This window comes from Carassius carassius, chromosome 16, assembly GCF_963082965.1.
Source record: "Carassius carassius chromosome 16, fCarCar2.1, whole genome shotgun sequence".
Classification (NCBI taxonomy): Eukaryota; Metazoa; Chordata; class Actinopteri; order Cypriniformes; family Cyprinidae; genus Carassius; species Carassius carassius.
Genome location: NC_081770.1, coordinates 13887209 through 13893759, shown reverse-complemented (window position 1 = coordinate 13893759; position 6551 = coordinate 13887209). Strand labels below are relative to the sequence as shown.

The 6551-nt window shown below is 37.3% G+C and overlaps 1 pseudogene; it reads left to right on the top strand.

Moving 5' to 3' along the window:
* Nucleotides 1–582: 582 nt before the first annotated feature.
* On the top strand, nt 583–2965 carry LOC132159594 (GTPase IMAP family member 2-like; annotated as a pseudogene).
* Nucleotides 2966–6551: the final 3586 nt, after the last annotated feature.

Sequence of the window (6551 nt, the reverse complement as noted above, 5' to 3'; positions counted from 1 at the left end):
ATTTTCTTTTCAGTTCAGTACCGAATGAGCTCAAACACAAATTTAAAGCTCAATATAATTTGAGGAGAATGACGTATAGTCATGAAAACAACTGTAAACTGTTCATCTAGGTGTCAAATATAATGCACTTCACTCCGTTTCATGCTGACCTTAATTTAATATATTTATGTGTCTAAGTAGTGTCGTTTTGGGTTTTGGATATTTTGCTGCTTTGAAATATTTGGATCAGTGGAAATAACTGAAATTATTTGGCAAAGTGATATGGGCATGTAATGCGGTCAAGAGCTGCCTGGAACTACATTTGCCATGTGTTTCCCTGAAAATAATTACACACTTTAGAACGTTCATCAGCCAATCAGATTCAAGTATTCAACAGCCCCTGTTGAATGCTTGAATCAGATTGGCTGATGAACGTTCTAAGGTGATACATTGGGCCCTAATGAACAGGGAATGTATTATAAATTAAGAAATCTCTTTTAAATCACTCTGAGTTCCAGGGAATAGCATGCTTATTTTGTGATTGTTTTTTTTTTATCAACTTGTGTTAAACAGAAATATTATAGTTTTGAGATTTGTTGTTGTTGTCTAAAGCAAATTACATTGTGCTTTATTGAATATTATACTGGATGTTAATATCTAAGCAATTCAGAATCTGTCAATAATGTCCGGAATATTATTTCTGACATTGCAGAAATACAGCTCAGCAAAGGACAAGTACAATGGGAGGTAAGAAATAAAAGTGTTAATAAAATAAAATTCTAAAATTAAATCTGTTTCATAATTTGCATTATATGCAAATATGCATGTTTTAAAATAAATAAATCTGTACAATACTCTTCAATAACCAGAGAGTCTTTTCCAATTAGAGTCTAAACCTGCAAGAAAATTTGTACTTCTTGGAAAAACAGGAGATGGCAAAAGCAGCGCTGGAAATACAATTTTCGGTGAACAAAGATTCAAAACTGAATCGTCACCTCAATCTATAACAGCTAAATGTACAACAGGAGCTGGGGTGGTTTGTGGAAGAAGAGTCACAGTTATTGACACACCTGGAATCTTTGACACGTCTTAAGGATGAGGACATCAAAACTGAGATCATTCGATCCATTATTGAATGCGCTCCAGCTGTTGATGCCTTAGCCATCGTTCTGAAAGTTGAAAGGTACACAAGGCAGGAAATAGCGGTTCTGGATAAAATTGTTGAATATTGTGGAGAGGATACCTTTAAACATGCAGTGATTTTATTTACTCATGGTGAAGATCTTGAGGGTCAAACAATCAACGAATTTGTTCAGAAAAATCCAAAGCTACAGGAGCTTGCTGATAAATGTGGAGGTCGCTGTCACGTCATTGACAATAAACACTGGAATGACTGTCATTTAGGGTACAGGAGCAACAAGTTTCAGGTGAAAAATCTGCTGGACACCATCGACAAGATGGTGGAAGAGAATGGCCCCTACACCAATGAGCTGATGTTAAATGTAGAGGAAGAAATTCAAGAGGAGATGAATAGTATGCTCATAGTTAATTTGTCTGCAGAAGAGAAGCGAGAAGTAGCAAAGAAGATTGTTCTTAAAAAAATTCTTATTAGGTCTGTAGGAGTGGCTACAGGGACACTGATTGGTGCATTTCTGGGCATCGGCGTTGCAGTGCTCTCTGTTGTGTTTTTTCTCAAGGCAGCCAAATTGAAAGAAGTAGCCAAAGCAATAGGCATAGCTGTTGTAGGCACGGTGGCAGATAAAGCAGCAGTGGCAGCAGCAGCAGGAGGAGCAGCAGCAGTAGGAACAGCATCAGTATCTGCAGTAACAGTAGCAGTGGAGGCAGGAGTAGCAGCAGGTGCTGCAGGAGGAGCAGTAGGAGCCACAGCAGCAGCAGGCATTGTAGCGGTGGAGGCAGGAGTTACTGCAGGAGCCACAGGAGCAGCAGCCGGAGCAGTAGCAGGAACAGTAGCAGTGGAGACAGGAGTTGCTGCAGGTGCCGGTATTGGAGCAGCAGCTGGTTCAGGAATAGCTGCAGGTGTTGTATTAGGAGCTGCAGCTCTTGCAGGAGCGATCGGAGGAGGAGTCACAGGATACAAAGCAGCAAAAGAAGCTGATTCTGTGTTTGACGCCTTTAAGAATGCAGTTAAAATTAATTATGAGAATGCAAAAGAGGTTGTTAAAAAGGCAGAAGAACTTCCTTCTAACATCTATAAGAAGCTTCAATAGAAGTCCTTATTATAAATGAAATACAATTATTTGCTGTTGTCAAACATTTTCATTTACTTTTTATAGAACATACTACATGAGTAAATCAAAGCAACCTGTTCTCTAAGCAACATGAAAAACTATACTCTTTTTCAAATTATTTGTACACAGAACTGTTTAATCAGTTTTGTTCATATGGGTGTAGCTGGTTGATTGGGACGATTGTATATTACTCAATGTGATAGTACTTGTAATGTTTGCGTTTGGTTATTATTCTTGTTTGATGCTCAATGGCTCCCGTCGGGAGTTCCTACCAATTGTTGTCGGTGGGGCCTTAAATAGTGAGACACCTTAGGAAGACGTATCGCTTCCCCTTTAAAATTATGCGCTTAGATCATAGACTAATGCTGCATTCCAGACAACTCGGATTTAGGATATTTCTCACTTCAACCCGGAAATAATTTATGGAACGGTGCTCCTTTAATATTAACAGATACCTGTAATGTTTTTAATGCCACTCAATAATTAGTAACATTAATGTTTTAATGTTATCAAATACTTTTAATGTTGCTAAATCCAGACATTAATTCCAGGTTTGTGGTGGGAAATATCCCACATCGGAGTTGTCTGGAACACAGCATAATGCTGCCTTCACGTGCTATCGGAAGTGTTCTTAAGTTTCCCACTTAAGTCATGATTGCAAAATGTCATATTCAAGTGTTTTGTTGTTAGAAAGAATAAAATATAGCATCCCATTAGTTGACAAACATATTAACATTCACAGTTTTTTTCGACTCAGAAACAAAATTATTTCTCAATCATTTCCAGTAATAAATATGACTTGAGAGGCAGTTCTAATTTACGATTAGGAAACTCATAATTACGATAATTCTGATAGCACGTGAAAGCAGCATAAGGCCTTGTTTACTCTGCAGGTTTTGAAACCTAATTCTGATTTGTTGCCTACATCTGATTTTTCTTAACGTCCGTTTACACGTTCTTTCAATCATGACCCATATACGATTCATGTGTTTACACATTGCCATACCATCTGAAACAACATGTTTGTTTAAAGAATAATATGATGGCATTAAACCGTGGAGAAGTACCAAACTGTCGCAGTTTTAATGACGTACAGATCGCAATTCCTCAGAAAAATCAGATCTGCCTGTTTGCATGACAGTCGCATTGGAACATATCTGATTTATATCCAATTTATTTCCACAAATGAATGATGCCTGAAACCGACCTCGAAATATCCGAATGCATGCATTTTTTTGCTGTTTACTCTGTCATAGAACACATCTAATCTGTGTCACATATGAGAAAAAATAAATAAATAAATATATTATGTTCTAGCTTTTCTTCTTCTGTTAACTTAAACATTTTCATTAACTGTATAGCATAAAATCATAAATAATGTTTGCTTAAAATTGTTGTATAGCATAGCCCAATCTAGAAAACTTTCTACCAGTCACCACTGGAGTCAGGTGATGCTTCAATAATTATGACTAAGGTCTGTTGCCTGCTTTTAAGTGGACTCTAATTAAGTTTGCATTACTCATATACATTGGCTGTTTAATTGGTTTCCTCAAATGCTTTGGGTTACCTTAACTTTTTTGGTTTTGCAATGTGCTCAGTTTTATTCATTGTGTTATTTAATGTTGTTATTTAGATCTCTGGTATGACCTTCTGACCTGTATTTACACATTTCATGGGAATATGGGAGCATATGGTTTATAGTGAGAAGACGTGGTCATGTTGTAGTCCATTAGGGGCAACTCATGCTAGGCTGATGCTAAAGGTTTATCTTAGCCTTTTTGAGCCTGTTTAGCTTAAATTGATTTTGCATATGCCTTTTATTTCAAAGTGACTGTTCGGGTCTCAAAACACATTTGTAATAAGCATTTTTGTTTGGTATTGTAGATAAATAATATGTCTTCAATAAAGGCTTGCAGTGACTGTGACTCTGTATGTTTCTAGGTCATGACAGTCTCTCCTGCAGTGGTTCTTAACCCTGGTCCAGGAGTCCAACCCAACACTGCACATTATTAGATGATTCTCTTAGGCTGGCCGTACAGTAGAAGCCCAATTTTGAGCCAGATTTGCACCCCTGAAAACAAGATAATGAGAAAACAAATGCTCTATTGTGTGGTGTCATTACAATGATTTATCTGCTCCTGATCGAGACGGCATCCCCGAACTCAGATAGTAAATATCAAACATTTGATATTTCCGACTCTTCATCAGTCTGACGTGAAACCCACGATAGCCAATGAGAGCGAGCAAACATCACCTACCAGTGTTGCATGCTTCTATAGCTGAAACTTGGCAGCCACAAACATGCCATGAAAGCAGAGTACATCACCCATATTCCTATTTATACTGTGAAAAAGAACATGTGCCAGAATAGCCAATATTGATTGACCTCTATTTGTTTTTCTTCTCAAGTCACGTTTGATCTCGCGAGTGTCCGTGAATTTCGTGTTACTGTGAAATTGTCTTATATTCGAGAAGTGAAGTGTGTGGTCTCGCGGTCTGTTCAAATTGTCTAGTTTGTGCGTTCAAGGATTATAAGGCTACAAATCGGTTGATCCGTCTTCATGTCTGTGGTCTCCCATGCTTTTAAAATCGTTTCACGTGTTCACACTTACATATAATTAGCTGAAGTATTATAATGCATATTTGGCGTGCTGTCCGGGGAAGTGCTCCGAGCTTGGGAATGGCCTGAACCTAGAGTACCCCCCCCCCCCCCCCCCCCCCCCCCCCGTGTACATAAAAGTGTCCAATTAACTCTAGTGGAGGAGATGGGGTGGAGGGGGGATGCTGATAAACCGTCAATAGATAGAGGTAAGTTAGCTGTATTTATACCCTAGGGTTGATTATCTTAAGTGTGCTCCACCTGTGCTAATTAGGCTAAGAATCTGACGTGCTCCTCCCAAATCTTGTTAATGAAACTTCATTTAAGATTTGAAAATCGTCTAGTGTGCGGCCAGCATTATTTTGACACAACTGTTTAAGGTCATGTTCAACATTAAGGCTCTCTGCCTATCATTCTGCCTGTGTCCCCCCTTTTTTCTCTCTCCCTCCCATTCACTTTCATTTCCTGATTCTCTCTCTCTTTATATGCATGTGCAGTGGTTTATGGGTTTTCTTGGTGCTAGATGTAGACATGAATCTGAGGTATGGGGGGGGGGGGATACTCAATTAATAACTGCATAGTTCAAGCTAGACATTTGCATAATTGGTGTGGAAAGCAATACAAGTCACACCACAATCTTACTTAGTATTTTGCCTTCTAAAAATGCTTAAAGCAAAATGCATTTACTAGATAAGCAAAAAGACATAAGAGGCAGAAGACATTTTTCCTGGGGGAAAAAACCTAAATGAAATGGATTTTTCTTAAATCAAGATTATTTTTCTCACCTCACTGGAGGTTTTTTTTTGGCCATGCAAGTGGGAAGTCATTTGAAATGTAGCTATAGTGTCAAGGCTGGTCTCGCTTTGCTGGACGATTCAACAAACCATGTGCTGTGCAAAATGGTGTAATTGTACTCCGACATATTTGTACAAGTGTTTATTATAGTAAATAGCAATATTTTTTTTTCATCCATATATTTCTGAAAGCGTAGGAACTGGATACATTTTGTCTCTGAAAACCATGTCATGTGGTGTGACACTAAATCCTGATTTTAAATTGGCCAATTCCAGAAAATAAATAAATAAATACTAAATTACATTAGTTAAAGGACCCCATTCATGATTATGTTACTTAAGTCCTCTGTGAAGCCCATGACGTGCATTCATTGTCTCAGAATTGTTCAAATATTTAACTTTTTTGGAACCACTACAAAAGTGTTGTTTTGTCCTCTTGTGTGACACTCTTAAATGATATTTTTTAAATTAAAAACTACACGATAAACAGCAAGCTCAGAATAGCGAGGTCATTAATTGACAGAAAACGGCTGAAGTATCCTCTGGTGTGACAGAAAATATCCATGTACTGCCACACACCACAGGACAAAGATGTCACACCACACTGTAAAAAGTGCTACACCCACAAAGTAGGTTTTATATATTTTAAATAGTTGTAATCTAGTTTATTTTATTTGTTTTATACTGAAAAGTATAAATATACTTCCTCTTTACTTAAAATATATCACTTTTTATATAACAATATATTTTAAATAAAACAATTGCAATTTATTTGGGTAGCTTTTTGTATGAGTTTGTTGTGTACAAGAAATGTTATAAAAGTGAGTTGACATACACAATTTATTTGAGCAGCTGTCAATGTGGCATGTGTGTTCATCAAACTTAAATATTTAAAATAAAAAACACATAAAAATTAAGTTGGATTTATCC